The sequence below is a fragment of the Cryptomeria japonica genome, chromosome 7, assembly GCF_030272615.1.
Source record: "Cryptomeria japonica chromosome 7, Sugi_1.0, whole genome shotgun sequence".
In the NCBI taxonomy this organism is placed as follows: domain Eukaryota; kingdom Viridiplantae; phylum Streptophyta; class Pinopsida; order Cupressales; family Cupressaceae; genus Cryptomeria; species Cryptomeria japonica.
In genome coordinates this window covers 187,073,291-187,097,734 of record NC_081411.1, presented here as the reverse complement: position 1 = coordinate 187,097,734, position 24,444 = coordinate 187,073,291, and the positions used below count along the sequence as shown (strand labels likewise).

At 37.6% G+C, this 24,444-nt stretch overlaps 1 protein-coding gene across 2 annotated transcripts in view; it reads right to left on the bottom strand.

The window, feature by feature from the left end:
* Window positions 1–24,444, bottom strand: part of LOC131056355 (probable protein arginine N-methyltransferase 6) — a 218,425-nt gene that overhangs the window by 123,823 nt on the left and 70,158 nt on the right. The gene's annotated exons all lie outside the window — the stretch shown is intronic.

Here is a 24,444-nt window from a genome sequence, read left to right as displayed (position 1 = left end):
TTTCAGCTATCCCATTTTGTTGAGGGTTATAAGGTATTGTTAACTCCCTCTTAATCCCTGAATTTTTACAAAACTCTTTAAATAATTCTGATGTGTATTCCCCCCATTATCAGTTCTTAGGGTTTTAATTTTATTTCTTGTGTAGTTTTTTGTTAGTGAGTTGAATTCTTTAAACCTATTAAAGATCTCTTCTGATTCTTTACATTTCAGAAAGTAGATCCAGGTTTTCCTAGAGTAGTCATCAACAAATATTACATAATACAAAAATCCCCCCAATGAAGATATGGACATAGGTCCACATACATCAAAATGAACTAACTCTAAAATTTTACTTGTTTTCCTAGTACTATCCTGAAAAGCACCCTTAGTATTTTTACCTAGGTCACATCCTGTGCATGCCCCTGAATGATATTGTTTTAACTTAGGTAGACCTGTGACAAGGTCTCCCATTAATGATAAAGCTCTAAAATTTAGGTGGCCTAGTCTTCTATGCCAGATTTCATTTGCATCTGTAGTTTCATGAATTAGGGCTAAGTTGGGCTCTGTGATACAAGTAGGCTTGTCTTTGACCAATTGTTTTAGCCTTCTTGATGGATGTGTTCTTTGGCCAAGCCAATACTTTGTTGTCCATAAAGGTTACTCTATATCCATTGTCTTCCAATGTTGATATTGAGACTAGATTTCTCTTGATGCCTGGAACATATAGTACTCCTCTAAGTTGTAATGATACACCCGGCTTAAGTTTGATGGTGCAGGTTCCAACTCCCTTGACTAGATGTGTAGAGTCATCTCCAATAGTTACTTCCTCATATTCTCCTCTTTCATGGAGTCCAGTACTTCTCTGAATCCTGTAATGTGTCTGGATGAGCCACTGTCGATCACCCAGGAGTTCATTTTGTTTGATGCTTGGTTTGTGAGTGCTGAATAGAGCACATACTCTCGGAGTCCTCTTCCCTTTTAGATTTTCCTGTTTTGGCAAATGTGGCTTGCTTAGCTCTTTCTGGACATTTGGCAACATAGTGCCGAAATTTGTCACATCTGTAAAACTGAAACTGAGGAAGGTCCTTCTTGAAGGTGTTCTTGCCATGACGACTTTTTCTCTTCCTGAATTGCTTCTGCTTGCTCTTCTTGTTTGAGTTTGTATTTAGAACCTGAAGATCTTCATCAATATTCTTTTGTTTGATCCCTTTCTTATTTTGCCTTGATTCCTCTTGGAGACAGTCAGCCTTTAGCCTATCGAATTTTGGGAATTCATCCCTTGCACTGATGCCTTGGACGAATGTTTCCCATATGCTGGGCAACCCATCTAGAGCAATGAGGGTTAATTCTTTGCTTTGGATCTTATATCCAAGGGTTGTCAGTTCATCCCTTAGGGAAGATAAGTAGGCATTGATTGATTCTCCTTTTATCATGGCTATATGATTTATTTCCCTTTTTAAAGCCAAGGTTCTGCTGGCATTAGATATCTCAAAAGCATCTTCAAGTGCTTTCAACATGTTGAAGGTTGTTTCATGTTTCCTTATAATGGGCATGATATTGTTTCTTACCCCATCAACTATGATTCTAATAGCCTTATCATTTCCTTCTCTCCAAATTGCTTTGTCAGGTTCAGTCTCAGGTTTTGTAGTTTCAGTCTTTACAAATGATTCGACTTTATTTTCTTTTAGAATCATTTGAATTCTGAATTTCCACGCGGAGTAGTCATCACCTCCTCTGAGTTTGTCTTCAAATCTGATAGCACTAGCCATTGAGAGAATTGTGATATTGAATATATGCTCGATTTGAATTTTACATAAAATTGAACAGCCTCAGGTTCGATTTAACTATAACTCTGATACCATGTAAATGTTGTTCAATTTACAATTCAATATGCAAGATGTATTCTAATTTTATTCTTTATATCTATGTATTATCTATCACTATTATAATTCTGACTATCTTCTTTGTTTGGCAGGTAAGAGGAGTATTTATCGATTTCAATATCCTCTTCACAAATATCAAATGATACATATATGCAAGAGGGAGGATCAAGCAGTGCCTTGACCGGTCATGTCTTATGGACATGACCGATCAAGACACTACTTGATCGCACCCCTTGGCATATGTTATCAACCGGTGTTTAACTTATTACCAGCCCGATACTAATCGGGGTTCACGTAACATAGAGTATATGCTAATCAGTATTTACGATGGGGTTGTGTTGATGTGTTTTTTATGCACATGCGAACACAGAATAAAATACCTAAAGGTACCTTATCCTCTCTTGAATAAAGTCTCCGAATGCTGAAGATGTCGCGAAAAGGATCAATCGGGATGACTTCAAGGTTCTTTGTATGTAGGATCTCTACGTGTGGATAAGCTCTTTGTGGTATGATGTGATTTGCTGGAATCACAAGGGGACTTACACTTCAATGACCTGAACGTCTGATTTGCTGGAATCACAAGTCCTACTAACTAACTGGAAGACAAACAAATGGCGAAAGATACAAGGTTCAGGAAGTCTACTCTACTACCTAGAATGCGAGAAGATGGATGAATGACTAGGTGGAGTCCTACTGGGCTGGGTCTCACCATCAGGCTGAACAATTCAACACCAACTCAATGCGATCTTCTAAGGGATGCTTCTAATATGTTTAAATCGTACACCATCTGACAATGATCACCATTCAAGAAAATGCATGAAACAATAGACGTGTAACGACTTATGATTAAGCTCATTTGTTCCAGTTGACCACGCAAGGCGCACTTACCATCAGCAAGAGGCTAGTGGTTTGGATTAGACAGATTCCACACAGGTGCATTCAACAATTTCCTTCATTCGATCTAATCATCTACCATCTAGAATTGAAGATTCAACAAGAAACCATGCATATTGCAAGAAACGACACACTTCACCATTACTTCAATGAAAATGGAGTTTGTTTACAATCAATGGCAACAATTTCTTGCCTTGTCCTCCTATTCTACTATAATTGCTACTCTATCAACTGACTATTCACCTTCTAACTACTCTCTAACTATTTTCTATTCTCCTCTCTATATTAGCCTTTCACAAATGAAGAGTCGGGGCTTATATAGTGCCCACAATACAATTCGATGGTTAAGATCAATTTGAGATCAATGGCCAAGATTCAATAATGAAAACCCTAATTAGGGTTTGTTACAACCATTACATAACATTTAATGCTTGACCAATGATAAAATTACATCTTTAGGACACATGTCTTCTCTGGAAAAATCGACCAATGGATAGTTGGGGTAGATACATCAAAGTTTGTGCCACCTTCCATGAGTTAGGTACATTGAATCTGGACACACTGAGGTGGACCAACCCGACTGGAGGAGTGATGACTGGGATGCCACCTCGTCTGACACTTGGTTGATGCCAATTTGATGTTGTTGAGAAGCTAGCTTTAATTAACTCTTTTGAAACTATCTGCTCCTTCAACGAACTCTTGCTCTGACTTATTTTGTCTTTGATGTGCAGGATGATTGATGTACCTCGCCTTGGAATGCTGGATTGGAAGAGGTTAGTCATGATGATGCTTGACCGAAGAAGGTCGTCCTTATCCTTGCTTGATCTTCTTTGATGAGAACCTACCGACTTGTAGATCCTCTGGACTTTGGAGTCGCCATCTTGATACTTGCACAACATTTCAAAATTAGTAATATATCTTGAAGTCTAGAAATTAAACTTAAAAGGAAGATTTAAGATTTTAATTAGGAAACTTCATGATAAATCTTGAGTTATCATTTCCTAATTAACCATGTAATACTTAGATTTTTCCAAAACAAATGTCCAAAAATCAAACCTTAAACAAGGGTGTCAAGATGATTTTGCCATACCTCCTCTTGAGTATTAAACTCTAAGAAATGATGTAAAAATAGATGAATTTCGCTAGGCAAAGTTTAAATCATAGCCTCCTCTTGGATGAATCACGCCTCCATTAACCTACAACACTTAGCAAACTTCGCCTCCAATCTTCTGGATTTCGCTCCTCAAATTGCTCCTCAATTAGTAGAATTTCACCTCCAACATGCTATATTTCGCTCCTCCAATTCGCACTTCAACTTTGCACTTGAAAAAGGATGAATGAATGATTAAAACTTGAACAAAGCATCTCCTATTATATAGAGCGCTCACCCCTTTGCTTCCTCTAGGCTGACTTGGCAAAAAAAGAGGTAAAAAATAAGTAAAATCTCAAAAAAGGGGGCCAACTTGGCTAATAAAAACAAAAATAAGGCCTTGAGCGCTTTATTAAAAATTAATTTTAAATGCCTCCAAAATAAATTTCGATTTTCTAAGGCTTAAAATCAATTTATTAAATGCCAAAATGCTTTAATTTAATGCTAATTTAATTTTAATTTTCCAAATGCCTCAAAATTAGCAATTCTGGCGATCAAATGCAATTTGGAGAATATTAATTTTCAAAACAAGGCTTGATTAAACTCCATGATGATTTCGCCCTGGACCCTCTCTGAGGGTCAGGAGCGATTTTCTAATTTTAGCCTCAAATACTTCGCATCTTGACTTCAAAATTTCCTGGAAGGTAAATTGATATCCAGTTAATGTGTTGCACTTCAAGTTTGACATTTTGCGTGAGGAAAAATAGGTGGAAATGTCAATTTCACCCTAGACCCTTAGCAAGGGTCAGGAGCGATTTTTCATTTTCTAGCTGGAATCCACCTTAACTTGTTTGTTGACCCTTCAATGTCACTCCCAAAATCCATTTCCTCATTCTACCAAGTTAATTCATCAACAATTTTGGAGGAAATAATGTCCTTAAAGGCAATTTCGCCCTGGACCCTCAGCAAGGGTCAGGAGCGATTTTCCATTTTTTGCTCAAAATTAGCATTTTTCAACGTTCAAAATCTCTTCAAGACATTTCAAGTAGGCTCCCTCACTAACTTCCAGACTTTGCTCCATCCAATTTGAGAGAAAAAGTGCAAGTTTGATGTTTTTCGCCTTGGACCCTCAGCAAGGGTCAGGAGCGATTTTTTTAATTTTGACTACAAATCTTCACTTCCTCACCAAAACACTTTCTCACCAAGCTAGATCACGTTCAAGCCTCAAAAATAAGCAAGAAAATCATCCTTCCAAATTTTTCGCCCTGGACCCTTAGCAAGGGTCAGGACCGATTTTTTGCAAATTAGGCTTAATTCTTCATCATTTTCATTGAAACTTTGTTCGCCACTAGGCAACATCCTTCCTTTATCCACTCCATCCAAATTTGCTTCATTGTTGTAAGGAAAAATGAGGATTTCCAACATTTTCGCTCTGGGCCCTCTCTGAGGGTCAAGAGCGATTTTTCACTTTCTGACCAAAATCATCAAGTTTCAAAAGCAAAACATCATTCATCATGCACTTGGAGGTCTCTTAGCCCTAGCCTAACCTTGCCCTGGCACAATTTTGAAGAAAACATGCAGTTTTTGTGATTCTCGCCTTGAGCCTTCAAAGAGGGTCAGGAGCGACTTTTTGGTTTTAGGCATATTTCTTCATCTTTTGGACTCCAAATTGCCTCTAAGGCATAAAACATCACATCCTCTTCCTATCCACACAAGATTTTGTCTCAATTCCACAAACAAAGGAGAGAATCATGAAAATTCGCTCTGGACCCTTGGCAAGGGTTAGGAGCGATTTTTGCAATTGCCTTCAAAATCCTGACTCTCAACAATCTCTTTTCACTTCAAGGCAATTTAAACATTATTTCAAACCCATGCCTAGCCTTGGCTTTTCTCAAACTTGGATGAAAAGATCCTATATTAGGTTTTTCGCCCTGGGCCCTCTCTAAGGGTCAGGAGAGATTTTTCATTTTTGGCCTGATTGCCTCTTTTGTTGATCATCCAAATTATATTCAACCGGTAAAACATGCTTTCCTTCATCCATTCCAATTATAAAAATCACTTTGACCTTGTAAGAAAAAGGCACATTTGAAAATTTCGCTCTGGACCCTCTCTGAGGGTCAGGAGCGATTTTTGCTACCTGGACCAAAATGCTTCACTTTTCATCTCAAAATTTCTTTGCTAAGGAAGATGTCATCTTGTTTCATGCTATGAATAAGTTCTCATGTCCAAGAAAAGTCAAAAAATGTGCATACAAAGAATTTCGCTCTGGACCCTCAACAAGGGTCAGGAGCGATTTTACCTTTCCTATGCAAGACTCCTTCATCTCATCATCTGTAATCAAGTCTGGATACTTTATCATGCTCATTTCATCCTCCACCATGCCTTTGACATCTCGAATCAACCAAATAAGGCTAACAATGACCTCTACAAGATTTTTCGCCCTGGGCCCTCTCTGAGGGTCAGGAGCGATTTTTGTGTTTTCAACAAGGTCCTTCATCATTTCAAGTCAAAACTCCTTCAGGTGGGTGGAGAAAGTCATTTGTTTCCCCTTCATACTCAAAACTTGGTCTCTTTTCACTACAAAATGAAGGAAATCAAAATTTCGCCCTGGGGCCCTCTCTGAGGGTCAGAAGCGATTTTTCCTTTAGTCTCCAAAATTCATGCTTTTTTTATGTCTTCAACCTTCAAAAAGCATCAAGTCACGTCCAATCATCCTTCCGGGAGACCCTGCACAAAACAAATTAGAAAAGTCAGTGACAAATATGACTTAAACAACATTTTCGCCCTGGACCTTCAACAAGGGTCAGGAGAGATTTTACCCTTTTAGGCCAAACTGCTTCAAATTTAAGTCGCAAACCACTTCACAAGGCAAAGTCAGGTCATTTTCAAGGCCAGGAACAAGGTTTCAAATTCAAGCGAGTTGGCATATGATGCCTACAATGAATTTCGCTCTGGACCCTCAACAAGGGTCAGGAGCGATTTTTCTAATCTTGGATAAAATCCATCATCTCAAAATTTTCAAACATTTCCAATTTTCCCTTCAAAATGCCTTGCAAGTCAACATTTGGTCAAATAAGGCAAGAAATGAGTCCTAGATTCAGGATCAGGACTTGATGAGGCTGGGCTGGAGAAGGTCGTCCTTGTTGATGCTGGGTTGGAGAAAGTCGTCCTTGTCCTGGCCTGGTCTTCTTTCATCTGCAAAAACAAACCAAAAGATGATTAAGGACACATGATAAATTCATTTCAACATAGCATTTTCAACTTAAATCATCAACAAAAAGATATTAACATGAAACTTGCCCAAGATTTTCTCCAGGAACAGACCCTATAAGAATTTCGCCCTGGACCCTTTGGAAGGGTCAGGAGCGAAATTCCAACTTTAGCTCAAAATTCACATTTTTGAAGGTCAAACATCTTTCCAAGGCATTCCAAATAGCTTTTCTCACCCTAGTCCAGGCCTGACTTAGCACAAAATTTGGAGAAAAGGATGGTTTTAGTGTTTTTCGCTCTGGACCCTTTGGAAGGGTCAGGAGCGAATTTCTTGTTTGTAGCTCATTTTTTTCATCATTTCAACTTCAATCCACCTCACAAGGCAAGGAAACACTTTTCTTCTCTCATCCAACCCAAGTTTATCTTGATTTTGCAAGGCAAAATAGGTGATTGAAGGATTTTCGCCCTAGACCCTTTGGAAGGGTCAAGAACGAATTTCCTCTTCTGACCTAAAATCATCACTTCTGGAGACAACCATCGACTTAAGGGCAATCACAAGGGCATCTTTTGGTCTAGGCATAGCTTAGCATAAATTTGAAAGGAATAGGTAGATTTTAGGATTTTCGCTCTGGACCCTTTGGAAGGGTCAAGAGCAAAAATCTTGTTTTAGGGCTATTTCACCATCCTTTCAACTTCAAATTACCTCCAAGACTTAGAACACCTTGCCTCACTCCTCTCCAGGTCATTAAAACCAAAATCTTGACTTGATTTGCAAGGAAAAAGGGTGATCTTAAGAATTTCGCTCTGGACCCTTTGGAAGGGTCAGGAGCGTAAATCATTTGGCTTCAAAATTTGCATTCTTGGCGACCAAAATTCACTCTAAGGCAATCCAAATGACTTCTCTCACCCTTGTCCAGGTTTGACTTTGCTCAAATTTTGGAAGAAAAGATGGTTTTTAGGATTTTCGCTCTGGACCCTTTGGAAGGGTCAGGAGCGAAAATCATTTTTAGGCTCAATTCCTTCATCTTTCATGGTTTCTAGCAACTTGAAGTCACTCTCAGGGGCAACTTCTCCTTGAATTTACCTTAGCCCACACTTGATCTAACAAAAAAAATGATAGCAAAGAGAGGTTTTGAGAAAATTCGCTCTGGACCCTTTGGAAGGGTCAGGAGCAAAAATCTCATTCTTGACCCAAAATCATCATCCTTTCAACTTGAAACTTCTTTGCAAGGTAGAATCTCATCCTTCATTGCCCTAGGAACAAGGTTTCATGTCCAAGAAAGGTTAAAAAGTAGGCTTATAAGGAATTTCGCTCTGGACCCTTTGGAAGGGTCAGGAGCGAAATTTCCTTTCCTGGCTAAAATCCTTCATTTTCACAACTTCCAAACACTCTCAAAGGCAAGATCATGTCCATTTCCCCTTTCAACATGCTTTGGACATCACAATTTGGTCAAATAGGGAAGGAAATGAGGTCGAGGAGGATTTTCGCTCTGGACCCTTTGGAAGGGTCAAGAGCGAAAATCATGATTTGGGCTTGATTCTTCCTTTTTCCAACTCAAAATCACCTCAAGAGGTAACTAAACATCACCCTTCACCCAAGGGATAAGGTCTTAAGCCAAAACAAGGTCAAAAGAATAGGCTTGCAAGGAATTTCGCTCTAGACCCTTTGGAAGGGTCAGGAGCGAAATTCACCTTCTCGGCTAGAATCCTTCATTTTTTCAAAGCTTTCAAACATTTCCAACATCCAAACATGTCTACTCTTCCCTTCAAAATGCCTTGCAAATCAAAATTTGGTCAAATAAGGCTAGAAATGAGTCTTAGGTTGATTTTCGCTCTAGACCCTTTGGAAGGGTCAGGAGCGAAAATCTTGATTTAGGCTTTAATTGCTCATTTTTCAAACTTCAATCTTCTTCTGGAGGCAAATATAGATTGTTTTCCACTTGAGGAACCAGGTTTTAAGCCCATTCAAGGTAGCAAATGAGGATTATATTGAATTTCGCTCTAGACCCTTTGGAAGGGTCAGGAGCGAAATTCCTAATCTTGGCCAAAATCCTTCACATTTCTACGTTCCATCACCTCAAAAGGCAAAGACATGTTATTTCCTTCCCAAATTCGCCCATGGAACAAGGTTGGTATCCAAAACAAGGGAGCAAATGAGGCTTATGAAGAATTTCACTTTGGACCCTTTGGAAGGGTCAGGAGCGAAATTCCTATTTTTGGACAAGATCCTCACTTTTCAAAACACTTCTCAAGGCAAGAACACATCAAGACTCACACACAAAGCCTAATAAACCAACACCCATCCAAAACAAGGAAGGAAAATGAGAGTTATAAGGATTTTCGCTCTGGACCCTTTTGAAGGGTCAGGAGCGAAATTCCTCTCCCAAGCTAGAATCCATCATCCCAAGCTCTAAAATCTCCTCTCCAAGGCAAAGTTGCATCAAACCTTCTCGATTATGCCTCAAAAGTCTACAAACTTGGTCAAGCTAAGGAGAAAAATAGAGGAAATAAGAATTTCGCTCTGGACCCTTTGGAAGGGTCAGGAGCGAAATTCACCTTAGGCCATGATCCTGACTTCATTTTTTTGCATTTCTTCATTCAAACAAGTGCTTTTGCCTTCATTCAAGCCTAGGAATGCATTAGTTCTAGGTTTTGGTCAAAGTAGAATGTCTTATGGAGAATTTCGCTCTGGACCCTTTGGAAGGGTCAGGAGCGAAATTTGACATTTTGGACTCTTCGTCAAGATCATTTTATGGAATATAACATTCAAGTATAAGAATTCTTCTTATACTTTAAGTTATATTCCATATATACTTCCAGGATGTTTGAGAGTGGTTTCGGACCTCCAAGAGTTATATTGCAAAATCTAGTTTTTGGAGGATTCTTCAGTTTTCCAGACTTAGTCAAATTTCAAGATCAAGACATTCCAGACTTAGCCAAATTTCAGGATTAGGGCATTCCAGACTTAGCCAAATTTCAGGATCAGGGCATTCCAAACTTAGCCAAATTTCAGGGCATTTGAAGATCAGGATGACATTCCAGACTTCATCACTCACCAACTTGACCTAGCTCGGACCTTCAAGAATGATACCCACTCACAAAGCAAGACACAATTAGCAACAAGAGCAAAACCAGGCCATAAGGAAGACTCTCAAAGAAATCCTAACCTGGAGCACCTGTTGACTCCCCTAGCTCAAGCAAAGCCTACCATCCTATTGATCCCCTAGTGACACTCAAAATGCAAAGGCTAACAGACAAACCCTAAACACCTAGAAAGCAAACCCCAGAAAGCAAAAAAAGTAGGGGTCCCCATTTGCAATGGGGCGATGTGTGAATATGTCACAACAGACTATTAAGAAGAAGTGTGGTTTTACTGGGAGTGATTTTATTATAATCACCAAATGATGTGATTTTAGTGTATTTATCAATAGCTGTGATTTAATTATAATTAGTAATGCTTCTTATAAGGTGCGGTTTAAGTTAAGGAAAGAGATGCAATGAGAAGACATGTCTCATCAATGCTCAAAGGGTATGACTCTTTGATAAGTATATATATAAGTTACAAAAAGAGAAAATCATCAACCAGGAGAACAGAATCTGACATAATGGATCAGACTTTCAGATATACAGTCAATACACCTTGTACCAATAATTTGGTATGAAGACTAAATGTCTATGGCATCGAAGGACATCAGGTCAAAAGACGTTAAGTCTGCATCAAAGAAGAAATCAGAATCAAAATTGGTATGCTGTATCTTACTTATGATCATAAGCTTGTTTACATTTATGTTATGTTATGTCTGCATTCTATCAGGAATAAAGAGCAAATATATATAACTGTAATATAAGTTATTATATTTATTCAGGTATGAATACGTATAAAGAAGTATTGTCAATAAGATTTTCATTTGTTAATAACAGGGAGATCAGATTTATACTTTATTGCATTTATGTACATATGCATTCATAATACATGAAAGATTATTATATTAATGGCCTAATCTTTAATCATTCATTATTGCCTTTGGGAGGATAGGTTGGTGTGTGTAGGGAGAGGCGGAGAAAATCCTCACAGCAATAGATAAGCCCAAGATGGATAAGCCCAAGATGGGGTATGGACGTGTTGTGACATATTCACACATCGCCCCATTGCAAATGGGGACCCCACTTCTTTTTTCACTTTCTAGGTTAGTTGTCTTAGCTCAGTTGTTGGTTGTTGTTGAGTCTTTACTATTAACCTTTTGTTTGTAATTGCTCAGGAGTTGATCAGGTCTCTTTCTTAAGGATGAAGTGAGAATTAACACTTCCTTAGCCCTCCTATGCCTTCGACCTGTTTCTCCTAGAACTGTCAGTGGGTGCCCAAACCCAATCACACCCATTTCATTCCTCACCATTGCCATCCCTTACATCTCCCTTTCCACTTCCATCTTCTTTAGCTTCCATCTCCTTCCACATCCCTTATCCCTCCATCTTCCTTCATCACCTACCCTTCTACCTCACCCTCACCTTCACCTACCTAACCCTCTTCCCATCCTAGCATACTCATCCACTACCCTTCCATCATTATTAACCATCCTATACCACTACCCTTCCATTTACTACAACATATCCTAAACTTCATTACCCCCTTTATACCCCATCCTAACCTCCCTAACCACTTATCTATCCTCATTTACCTTCATTCCCCAACCCCCATTTTCCTGGCCCACAACTCATACTCTTTCCCCCCTATTTCCCTAAGGTTACCTCTACCTCACACCCACTAACCTACTGTCAGCCCCTTCACTACCCCTTACACCCTATACCCAACCCCTTCCTTATCACCTCCTACCCCCTTATACCTCCCGTTCCATTTTACTCCCCATATATCCTAACTCCTTTCACCAGTCCCTTTTACCTCCCACATCCTAAACCTCCTTACCCCACGTATCTCCTACCTTCATCATCCACACCCTTATGTCTCCCTTTCCCCAACATCCCATTCCTCCTCTTTCCCCACGTGGCATTTCCTTACCACTCTCCCTCACATTCCTTCCACCTCAAATTCCTCTCACATGCTGGGCCCCACGAAATCTGAAGTGGAGATTTAAAAAAGGTTCTTTTAAGGCATACAGTATTTCCTTTGATTTCCTTTACTACCGTATCATTGTTGGGGCCCACCAAAGCTTAAAGATGGGAAGAAGGTAAAAAGTTTTTAGGCATTTTTTTTAAGAAAAAAAGAAAAGAGGAGCATCCACCTCACCATTTTTTTTTAGCTCCTAATATCTCCAGCACATGCCACAATGAGACTTAATGCAAGGTGTGGCACCAAGAAAGATAGGGAGCTGGCCTCTGAAGTGAAAGATGTGTCACATAAACAAAACATGGGGGGGGATTTACATTCAAAATCAGATCATAGAGAGAGCAGATTGCAAATTTCAGTTACAGCAGTAAAGGAAAGGTCCAAACAATTATCTCACGGTATGATGAAAATCAACACAGATGCAAGTACTAGCAGTAGAGATGAATGTGAAGCAAGGCATTCTGGTTATTCTACCCCATATTATATGAATCTCCTCAGAGTTCTATCATTATGCACACAGCCTCTCCAAAATCTGAAATGCATACAGAAGTGAATCAGAGAAGCAGGTTACAGCAAAGATACAAATAAATCATGGCAGATCCTGAGACAAGGATATCAGATTTCAGAAGAAAATTAATTCAATAGAAAAGCAGCAGATGGAAATTTTTGCCAAGTTTCAATAAAAGGAGGGGCTTATGAGGAAGTCTATTATCAATGATTTTGGATAGACAATGATGGTTATGAATGTTGTGAAGCTATTTGCTAACATTTATCTTGTCTCAATTACTTATATCTTATTTTCATTCTCAAGTTTTGATTCTGGATGTTCTCTTTTGTGTGATGCAGGGAATACAAGATGAGGGAAGCTAAGGATGGAGACTCTTCAACACAAGGGAAAAGATCTACATACTCAAGGGGAATTGAATGGTGAATAAAAGAGGAAGGCCATTGCAACATACGGGATTTTTTAAATAAGACAACATGAAGGAAGGACCTCACTAATATAGTGATACAATCACAAGAAGGATTAATCAGCAATGCAATAAGGAAGTTGAGAATCAAAAGCAAAGGGAAGTTTTGTTCAAAACAAAGGTGAAATGCCACTTTGTGCTAATTCAGCACAGAACACCGATATGCCTGAGTGAAATATGGTGAACAATATTGATCAAATCGACTTGCTCCTGCAAATGAAACCCAAAGTACCACCAGCATATAGTGCAGATGAGAGAAGAAAAGCTGATAGAGTTTGCAAATACAGGTATGACAATACAAATGAAAGCAGAATTTGAATGGAAGATGTGCTTTTTGAGGTTTCTTAGTGGTTGAAAAACTGAGAGCAAGCCGGAGATGCCAGGTTTAAAACATTTCTATTGCCCTCAAATTTGAGCGATCTTCCTAACGTGCATTTCCTTTGCCTCTAAATTTGAGCGATCTTCGTGAGCAGTCACTTCCTTTGCCCTTAATTTTGAGCGAATTTCCCTTAATGGCACTTCCATTGCTCATAAACTGAAGCGAAGTTCATTAGAAGTGATTAACATTGTACTTGAATTAAGCAAAGTTCATTTAAAGCCACTGCCGTTGTCCTTAATGCACTTCCTTTGCTGCTGGATCAGAGAGAAAAACTTCAAGTGCTCCCTAGATGGAGCGAAATTCACTTCAAGTGCTCCTTATTGATAGTGAAAATCACTTCAAGTGCTCCTTATTGAGAGTGAAAATCGCTTCAAGTGCTCCCTAGTTGGAGCAAAATTCACTTCAAGTGCTCCTTATTGAGAGCGAAATCGTTCCTAGAATGCACATTGACATTAGTTTGAAACACCTAAATAGATGGAATGAAGGAGAGTGAACAAGGAAGTGTGGTGTGTCAAATTTCAATCCACTTCTGGTGATCCCCAGTAGGAGCGAATTCTACTTCATGCGCTCAAGTCTCAGAGCGAAATTCCCCTAAAAGCCTTTATTGAGGTTAGTTTGACATGTTTTCATGAATCAATGGTTAAAAGACTTAAGGTTTGAGCCCATAGAATGAAGAGAAGTGAGTAAGAGCGAGTTCAATTTCAATTTTGAAGATCACTTCAAGTGTTCTAAGTTCAGAGCGAAAAACTTCAAGTGCTCCTTCTTTGGAGCGAAATTTACTTCATGTACTCTTCCCTTGTACCGAATTTGCCTTTGAAGCCTTGAATGAGCATGATTTGGTGTGTTTGAGTTGTCATGAATAAAAGATAGTGAGCAAGACTTCGATTTGAGCATGATTTGGTGTGTTTGAGTTGTCATGAATAAAAGATAGTGAGCAAGACTTCGATTTGAGGAATCATTTCCATTGCTCCTTCTTTGGAGTGAAATTTACTTCATGTGCTCTTCTCTTGGAGTAAAATCACCCTTAAAGTGTTTGGTGAAGAGAATTTGGCAGCCTTTGCAAGTGAGCACTTAAACTCAAGAGATGAATTGATGAATAAGGTGCAAGTGAACGAAAAATTTACCTAAGTACCCAAAAATTTCCATTGCTCCTTATTAGGAGCGAATTCTTGTTCCACTGCCTCCTATTGAGAGCGAAAATCTTCTCAAGGCAATTACAATGACAATTTCAAACCTCTCGCATGGACAGATGATGATCTTGAGGTATAAGAGGGCAAGATTGGTTGAGTTTCCTACCACTTCAATTGCTCCCTGATTGGAGCGAATTCCATTTCCATTGCCCTGATTCAGGAGCGAAATTCTCTCTAAGGCTTTCCTTAAGGCTAATTTGACACATCCACTCACTAGGAAGGTAAAATCACAAGGTTTAAGTTGATGCAAAGACAAGGAATTGATAAAACCTAGCTAAGAGGTGAGTTTGAGAGCTACTTCCTTTGCCTTCTGGCAGGAACGAAAACTACTTCCATTGCTCTCAGATGGGAGAAGATGGTGATTGCAAAGCAAAAGAAAGAGAGCAAGATCTACACCACCATGCAAAGGGGAAAACTTCATTTACAAGCACAAGAATGCCCAAGAGGAATCTCAACTCTCACCACACCATGGAGACATGAAGAGATCAAAGGAGTGCAAAGGATGAAGTCATACAATCACCCCAAGGCAAGCAAGCGAGGATGGAGGAGTGACTCAACTACATCAATGCTTCCCATCACCACTACTTTGAGAAAACTTGTAATGTTGAGTATCAAGAGATATATCTCAACATCCCTTCATGATGATGAATCAAGTCTACAAGTGCAAGTCGAGGTGTCATCCCAATCACTACTCCACCAATCGAAGAGGTCCAACATCAGCATGTCTTGATTCAATGAACTTGACTCACCCATGGGGGCATAAACTTCAATGTACCTACCCCTATTGTCCATTGGTTGAATATTCCAGAGATGACATGTGTCAAAATGTTGTAATTATTTCATTAGTCAAAATAGACTTTGTTGTAACAAACCCTAATTAGGGTTTCATTGTAAAATCTTAGCCATTGATTGGGTTTGATCTTGGCCATACATTGTAAAGAGCTCTCTATATAAAGCTCAAGCTCTTCATTTGTAAAGGTTAATAGAATAGTTAGTAATTCAAGAATAGTTCAATAGCAGATAGTAGCTAGAGTAGAGAAAGAGGAGAAGGCAGAAGTTGTTGTCAAAAGTTGTAAATAAACTTCCTTTTCATTGAAGTTATGGTGGAATGTGTTGTTTCTTTACAAATTACATGGTTTCTTGTTGGATCTTCATGTTAGATGATGATAATTAGATGGAATGGAAGGATTTGTTGAATGCATTTGTGTGGAATCCGTTTAGTCCATACCACTAGCCTCTTGTTGATTGTAAGTGTGCCTTGTGTGGTCAGCTGGAATGATATGAGCTTAACTTCAAATCACTATACATCCATTGTTTATGCATTAACTTGAATGGTGATCAATATTTGATGGTAATGATTTCAACATCTTTGAATTATCCCTTAGAAGATTGCACTGAGCTTGTGTCAAATTGTTCAAGTTGATGGTGAGACCTCGCCCAGTAGGATTCCATTGAATCATTCACCCATTCTCTTGCATTCTTAGGATAAGCTTAGACTTCCTCAACCCTTTCCCTTTTGCCTTTTTTTTAAACCCAAGCTAGTTTAGGAAAAAAAGCATCACAAGATTGCAACATCAGATGATCAAGTTCCAACGATTCAAGCATTCAACAATTCAACGTAAGTCCCCTTGTGATCCCAGCATAATCACATCAACCAACTGTGTTTATCCACACGTCATGACCTGACATTTAAGAACCTTAGAGTTATCTCAAGTGATCCTTAGGCGAATCTTTAGCATTTGAGTGACTTTGTTCAAGAGAGGATAAGATACTTTTGGGTATTTTATTTTGTGTTCACATGTGCATGAAAAACACATCAACGGGATGGAGTCCTAAAACCTTGACGAAGCCTACTTGTGGATTGGTTTCCAAGCACCCTATGATAGTAAATCCCCGTCCTCTATTAGGGTTCGGAAAGAAGGATGGGACCTCAATATAATAATTATTGAATGTATTATGAATAATTAAATTGCACTCTAGTTTCAATAATCTGATTGAAGCCATGGTAAGTGATGATGATGTATGTTTAATTATGGGAATCAGGCTTACTCCTAGTAGGGGACATTACATCAAAATGACAAATATTATTATGTTTCTATAATATTGGTTATCCAACTATGTATTAACTATTCATATCGAGAGTTTGTCGACTTCAAGTCATTATAAGCGTTGGTTGGTTGACGGTTGTGCTCCAATTGGCATCCATCGAGTCCTTTAAATAGATTGTGTATCATCAAGGAAAGTAGTATGATCTAGTTGAATCAATTCTAATCCTTGGTTGACCATCTCTTGTCTTCTATAATAATTTCATGTGAGAATTAAGATATATCTTACTTTTGTATCTAGTATGCATTGTTACCGTTATTATTAATTCATCATTTATTTTATCAGATGTGTAGTAAACAACAATTTAATTTTCTTGTCCTTTAATTGTTATATGGTCAATCTAGGTAAATAGAGCCATACAACTAAATTATATTTTGTTTTCATTTTATCATACTCTCTTCTATTCAATCTCATATGATGAGTTAATGGAGTGGTCATACAAAGGGGAGAATATTTTTATTTTTTTTTCCTTCACCATAGAGTAGAAAAGCTTTCATAATTTTTTTCTTAATTTGCTTCTTTCTATATCCCTTGTAATCCTTTTATTTTTTACTTTTCTAACGTAGGTACTGTTGATATGTGTTTTGTTGAGACATGGACCAGCTAGGACTCGAACTTAGGACCTTCCATACGCTGTTGGAGTGCTCTACCACTGAGCTATTGGCCCCTCTTGAACCAGTCCATTGTCGGTCCAAGTGTGGCTTAATTCCAACACCAACACCCCCCCTTAAGCCACACCTCTCGTGTGCTTGGGGCTCCTAGCCTGACCTGGCTCTAATACCATGTTGAGACATGGACCAGCTAAGACTCGAACCTAGGACCTTCCATACGTTGCTAGAGTACTCTACCACTGAACTATTGGCCCCTCTTGGACCAGTCCATCGTCGGTCCGGGTGTGGCTTCTTTCCAACACCAACATGTTTTATGCACATGCAAGAATCGTGTTATCCTCATTTTTATTTCCAAAAATGAAGGACCATTACATAAAAATTTTGTGAAAAAATGAAAAAAAATTACTCTATGGCACGCTTCCCGAGGCAAAATTTTGACTAATCCTTGGACTGGCTTAATCCTTGATCCGTCCTCGAACTACGTTTCGAATTTCATCGAATTCTGGGTTCGTTTGCTATGTCTTTCCTTCAATTTCGGGTTTTAAAACCCCGACTGCTGGTGGAGAATTTTCTTCAAACTGCCAGTTTTAATGATATTCATCGTTTTGGTCTTTGTAGGGGAATTTTTGGCTTATTACATGTGCACTTTTATTCAAGGATGAATACTTGTAATTTGTTTTAAATTTCCCTTTTATTGTTTTTATCATTTTTATTGTTTTTTTGGTCTTTTTTAGTTAAAATAGGGATTTTTTGGCTAAATTACAAGTAAACTTGTAGTTTTCTCCAAAATCCCCAACTTTGATGGTTTTTACATGTAGTAGGTATTTTAAATCCCCATTACATATGTGCAAGCAAATATAACTTGTTGTAGGGATTTTATTTCCCTTTTACAAGTAAGTAAAACTTGCATTTCTCTCCAAAAAAACCCGATTTTACACATAAAGTGCATTTTTGACATTTTTAAACTTGCATATGTTCCAAAAAAGCCTGATTTTCACATACTTATGCATTTCGAACTTGTTCTTGTCTCCCAAAAACCCGAATTGCAAGGAAACACGGTTTTTGAAGATTTCAAAGCAGATTTTTGTGGAGATCTTCTAGGAAGGAGAGGCGTTTTGGTTTCTACCCTATTCTTATGCATTTGAAACCACTTGTCACGCCATTTTGGGTTTGCATTTACTGGTTCTTTGCCCCAAATCAGCAGCCACGTGATTCCAAAATGCCACATTTTGGTGGACCAAATCTCCACGAAGTTGCAGTCTCCTAGTTCGTTTTTACCTTTCATACCAAGGCGTTAATGGTTAAAGAGGTTCCAAGCATTTTCCAAGCCACACTACACTCATTTGCTGCCACGTTTTTTTTACATAAAACGTTTTTCCAAAAACGTGGCAAGGGTTTAATATTGCGGTTGGTCTCTATTTATTGGATATTCTTCTCCATTCCAAGTTTGTTGCATTTTTGGAGAAGCAATTTCAGTTTGAAGAAAGGTATGTTCTCTTTCCTTTCTTTCCTCCATTTTATTATTTTCTTGTTTTCTTAGTTGCTTTTTTGGAAATATTGTTGTTCTTCCCCCAAAAATTGTTTTTTGTGAGAGATATTCCCCTTGGTATGCAATTTTTGAATTGCATTGTTCTTCCCATATTTCCCTCTTTACTTGTATTCGGGATTTTTAATCCCGATTACAAGTTCGCTGGAAATTCTTGTTCTTCCCTTACGGTTAAGGAATTTAACCGTTTTTTGTTAAAATTCCAAGTTGAAAAGTGTGAAATACCCCTCCCTTTCAAATTCGGGTTTTAAAAACCAGATTACATGTTGAAGAGTTCTTCCCATTTTCATGAAAATGACATTCGCGGATTTTCCCATTTCTATCCATTCATTTTTCCCATATCCGTACTTTCCATTTCTGTCATTTTCCGCAAGTCAAATTCTTATTTTCCATCCATTTCTCCATTTGCAAAATTACAAGTGTACTTGCATTCGGGTTTTAAAACCCCGATTGCATGTATGTTCTTTCCAACTTGTATACTGCGAAAATTTCCCCAAGATCCGAAATTGGTCAAAGTCAAGATTTTCCCATTTCCATATATTTCCCCTCTTCCTCTCACAAAATCGTGAAGTTCAAGAATCGAAGTTTTTCCCATTTGGAGAAGAAAGAATGATATTTGCAGCTGACTATGATGTTGCCTTAAGTCTTTTAAGTCTTCATCACTGTATTCCAGGTTCACAATCAATGTCAGATTTGCCGGCATCTCCATCTCCAAAAAAGATGAAATACAAATATGACAAATATCAGAACGAGGTTGCACCTTCCCAGGTTTCTTCTCCTTTGGATCACATCAGAGACACGGAAATAAGGCACGTGGATATGTCGGAATTCGTCAAGAGGGTAGAAGATCCACAGGATAATAACTTGCAGCGGCTGTTGGACAGCCATATCCACCATGCATCATCTTTCCCGGTGGCTGCCCTAGAACTTGAGTTTGTTCTCACCTGCGCCCATCATTTTGACAAAGAGACAAGGGTCATCAAAAATGATGATGATGAGGCGATAATCTGTCTTGATGCAGATACAATCGAGAAGGTTTTTAGAATACCTCCTGCACCTATTTACATGGAAATCTCCAAAGAGAGTGCATCTTCATTGTTTAATACAACACAACATCGATATTTTAAGTACTTGTCTTGGAATAAGATTGCAACTAATTTGTTACCATATTGGCATTTGCATTTGATTAGTGGCATTCATTATTCATAGCATGTAATGTCCCCATTTTTGGAGTAAGAGTAATTAATTAATTTAATTAGTTAAGTTGTCCAAATTATTATTATTTTTCATGGATAGCTTAATTAATTATTTTAATTAATAATATTAAGTTAATTATTTATAAAGTTATCAAATAAATTAAAAATTAAAAGATGACTTTATATTTAATTAATTTAATAAAGTGACTTAATTAAAAATTATACCATAAAGTCACTTAAGTGAAATAATATTATTTTAATATTATTACCAGAAGCTTCCAGAGATGAGCTGGAAAAAAGTATAATGGGAGATTTATTTGAAGCTTCAATGCAGCTTGGGATTGGATTTTGGATATTTATTGAATTTTGTAGAACCAAAGGTGTCTGCAGAATTTTGTCTTTGGGAACGAAAACTCCCATTGATAGCATAATTGAGGGAGTGAAAGATCTTCCGAAGGGTTGCAGCTAAGAGTGGGAGACAATTCAATCTTCCATATCGAGCTTATTGAATTTGCTACATTGTCATGGTGGTTGGGAAGGACAAATCAGTCCTTTCACTTGAGCTTCATTGGCGGTCAAGGGCCGATTTTGATTGAATTCAATTTGGAGATCATTGGAGGCATATTTTGGTGTCAGAAGTCTTCAAGAATTCTGCTATATGAGAGCCGATTACATCTTCTATTTTCTGAGTTTACATCTCAGACATTTTCAGACTTGCATCAGCTTGTGTGATACCACGATTTTGAATCACTAGGGCTCATTTTGATCCACACTTGTATCTCCAATATGGGAGGAGTTAGGCGATTCATGTAGGAGCATTTTGGAGGTGGTTCGAGGTGAATGCATGTTCAAAAACCAGTCTGAACCAAATTCGACCAATCATCCTAATTTCCACGATTTTGCTCATTGCTCCATCGTTGTGCATTGAATCTCTTCAAGATTGGGACGGCCAGTTAGGAAGGGTGTGCTGATGAGGTTAGAAGTTTGAAGGCCAGCGAAAGAATTGAAGATTATTTGTTTGGGCGCTCACAGCAGAAACAGGGGCGATTTGGATGAATAATTCGATTTGGCACTAGGAAGGCATCAAGACACTTGAAATTGTTTGCATCTTCATTCATACTTCAAGGCGCTTTATCGAGGTTCACTTTTGATATTGTTTGCTAATATTGTATGTGTGAATGCTTGCTGCCAATTATTACTCAGAAAATTCTGAGACATACTTCATTGACAGCCAAGAGTCTTGGCCATTATTCATTTGCAACTGGTCTATTATCTATAATAAAAGGAGGAATAAGGTTGCTCTTAGTTCATATGTTGTTGCTCCAACCTTCTAGATGTATACCAACTATTTGATTAAATGTCAGTCTGCTGTAGATGCATATTCTCTCTTTGAAAGTTATGTATATGCATTGGAAGGGTTAAATAGAAATTGTTCATGCATTGTGCTACTAGTTAAAACATTGTAGAAGTCATTTTGTAAGCTGCATTAGTGTTGTGATGTCAATAACACACATTACATCAGACAAAACAGCATAACACGCAAGTTATACTGCAGTTTAGAAACCGCATAACATGCAGGTTACACAGTCTGAGACTTGGAACAGCAAACTACCAGCTAAGTGTTTGACGATATCCCTTGCATTTTTAGTTCTATAACAGCAGGGGATATTTCATAGCACACTCCTAGATTCTTTCTTTACAAAGTCTTTATTTTTTTGTACATTAATGTGGGTACACAACTTTCTTCACTTGGGCTCAAATAAAAGTCAATACTTCATTGTGTCCTTCCACATTAATCAAGTTCATGCTAACCTTTTGCTTCCAACATACAACGTCCTAATGATCTTCAGGTCCACGCCATTTGCACAATAATCTTGTTTTGTTCTAGATTTTGTGGCAATCTCTTGTGAAATGTCTCCATTCATCAAATTGCCAAAATTTTATAATGGGACGATCTTCAGATTTTGTATTGTATAACTCTAACCTCCCCCCTTTGATTTCAATAACCACTTGGAGATGCATTCATGTTATTTTGTGTCTGGTGGAGTGGGGTCAGCTCACAATACTATGTCCCACTTTTTGGTCGAAGTAGGACATTGAAGTCAGCATTTTTCACCAAATTTTCACTTTTTTACACTTAGCAGCTAAATCGTTAAGAATTTGAAGATTATGTGCATTGTAAACTAGTTATTTCTAAGATTTTGTCTATATATTATAAATATATATTTGAAAATTAAATAATAATTTTAGTTTCTTTATGTAAAAAGTTTAATAGCTTATTTTTATAGTTAATAGTTTTTTTTTAAAAGTGGCATTTATTCGGTATAGCATTATTTTTTTGTATAAAAGATAAAATTATAAATTTTAAACATCAACATCTAGGCTATAGATTTTTTTTCATTTTTTTTTGTTGCATATTTCATTTTTATAACTTTTTGAAGTGAAATTTCCTGTAGTTCAGATATAGTTTCATTTGGTATCACATAACTTATGTCTTGTGCATTTGAATTAACTTTTTTTTTAAAGTTGAAATAAAGACATAAATACCTAGGGTAGAGATATTTTTTCAAATATTTTTTCTCTATTTTCCTATTTTTCCACATGTGAAACAAAGAACTTGATAATCAATGAAAAACTTACAATCACAAGAAATCAAAAAATTAAATATAATAATAAAATTGAATATATTCAAATTTATACTTTTTGGAAAGCTTATAATAAGGACTACATATTTACAAAACATAATTTCTAAATGACTTTATATGATCCCCCAAAAGGTAAAGCAAAAGTGGTTCTTTTGTCAACATTTTGATAGGTGCAAAGGAGACTATTGCAGTTATGATTGAAAACTAGAGGATATACATCCAAAGGGGTTTGATCTAACTCTCTTCAATTAAAAGCCTTTAAATGAAACCTCTCAAGGCTTAAATCGGTAAATTTTCTAAAAATCTGGATGTTTGAGAAGTGGGACACACTATTGTAGCAGCGCCTAGTGCTAGCTGGAGTGAATTGCTCTCCTTGTATGAAGAGCACTTGTGTGAAGGGCAATTATGTGGTCTTACTCTTCAAATTGTACAAGACTCTCTTTTTGAATAATTTAAAAGATGACAAATATCACAAAACCTTTTGCTATGACAAATAGTTTTCATGTGACCTTCACTTTTGAAACCAATACACCATAGTTCTTTAAGTTTTTTGCTAGTTTCTTTGTCCACCCTCAATACCTTCATCATCTGCGATTCTGAAGTGTGTCTCTCTTGAGTGCATTTATTGTACCTGATTCACTATCACTACTTTCGTCTGAACCATCATCTTTATCCAAAAACATAATAAAGGCAAATCACCACAAAGGGATTGTAGTTAACATATAATGCATGTATTATATTTTGTTAGATAGAAGAGTAAAACATAGGCATTGTTTCCTTAAAGAAGTCAGGTCCATTTTTTAATGAATTGATGTATTTAGACCCCAATAACGGTGAGAAGAGACCACAATGTAGTTAGAATCAAGAGACCAGACGATCTCAAAGGTTCATAAAGAAAAAAGAACAATAAAGAAGACAACAAGACGTAGCCAATGAGACTCCCCTAGTAAAAACTCGAAGCCAAAGTCCAAGAAGAACTACAAGTGTCAGTTGGAATTTTAGTTAAGTGAAAAATTATCAAACATTCACCTCAATACCAATAATCATGCAAAGAAAGAACAAAAAGACTAGATGATCTCTAAGGTTGGTAGAGGAAAATGAACAATGAAGAAGACAACAAGAGGTAGCCAAACAGCCTCACATAGTAAAAATTTGAAGCCAAAGTCCATCTCAAGGCAGAAGTCCAAGTTGAACTCTAAGTGTGAGTTGGAGTTTTAGTCAACAGAAAAGATATCAAAACATTCACCCCAAAACGAATAACCATGCGAAGAAAGAATGGGTGGAAATAGCAAGACATCTTCCATTACCAAATGGTGGGTGGGTCATGTACACCAAGTTTGGTGCGAAGAGTCAGTACAAATATATAGATAGATAGATAGATAATGGTTAAGAACTCTCATTCCCTCAATTTGACCTAAAACGGGGGATCATGAGGGGGTTACTTGCAAAAACAGGCTAATTTCAGTAAAAAAATATAATGAATGTGTTTCAGAAAATGTTTATGGATTTAACGGTGTAAGCATTTATCCATCTAATGCTTACACAGTCATATACAAAAACATTTTCTCAAGCTAATATCACGGTCTGGAAATTATGTCTTTAATAATGAATGTGTTTCAAGCATCCAAATATTGTTCAAGGCTATCAATATATTCGTCCTATATGTCAGCAATTTCTAAGAC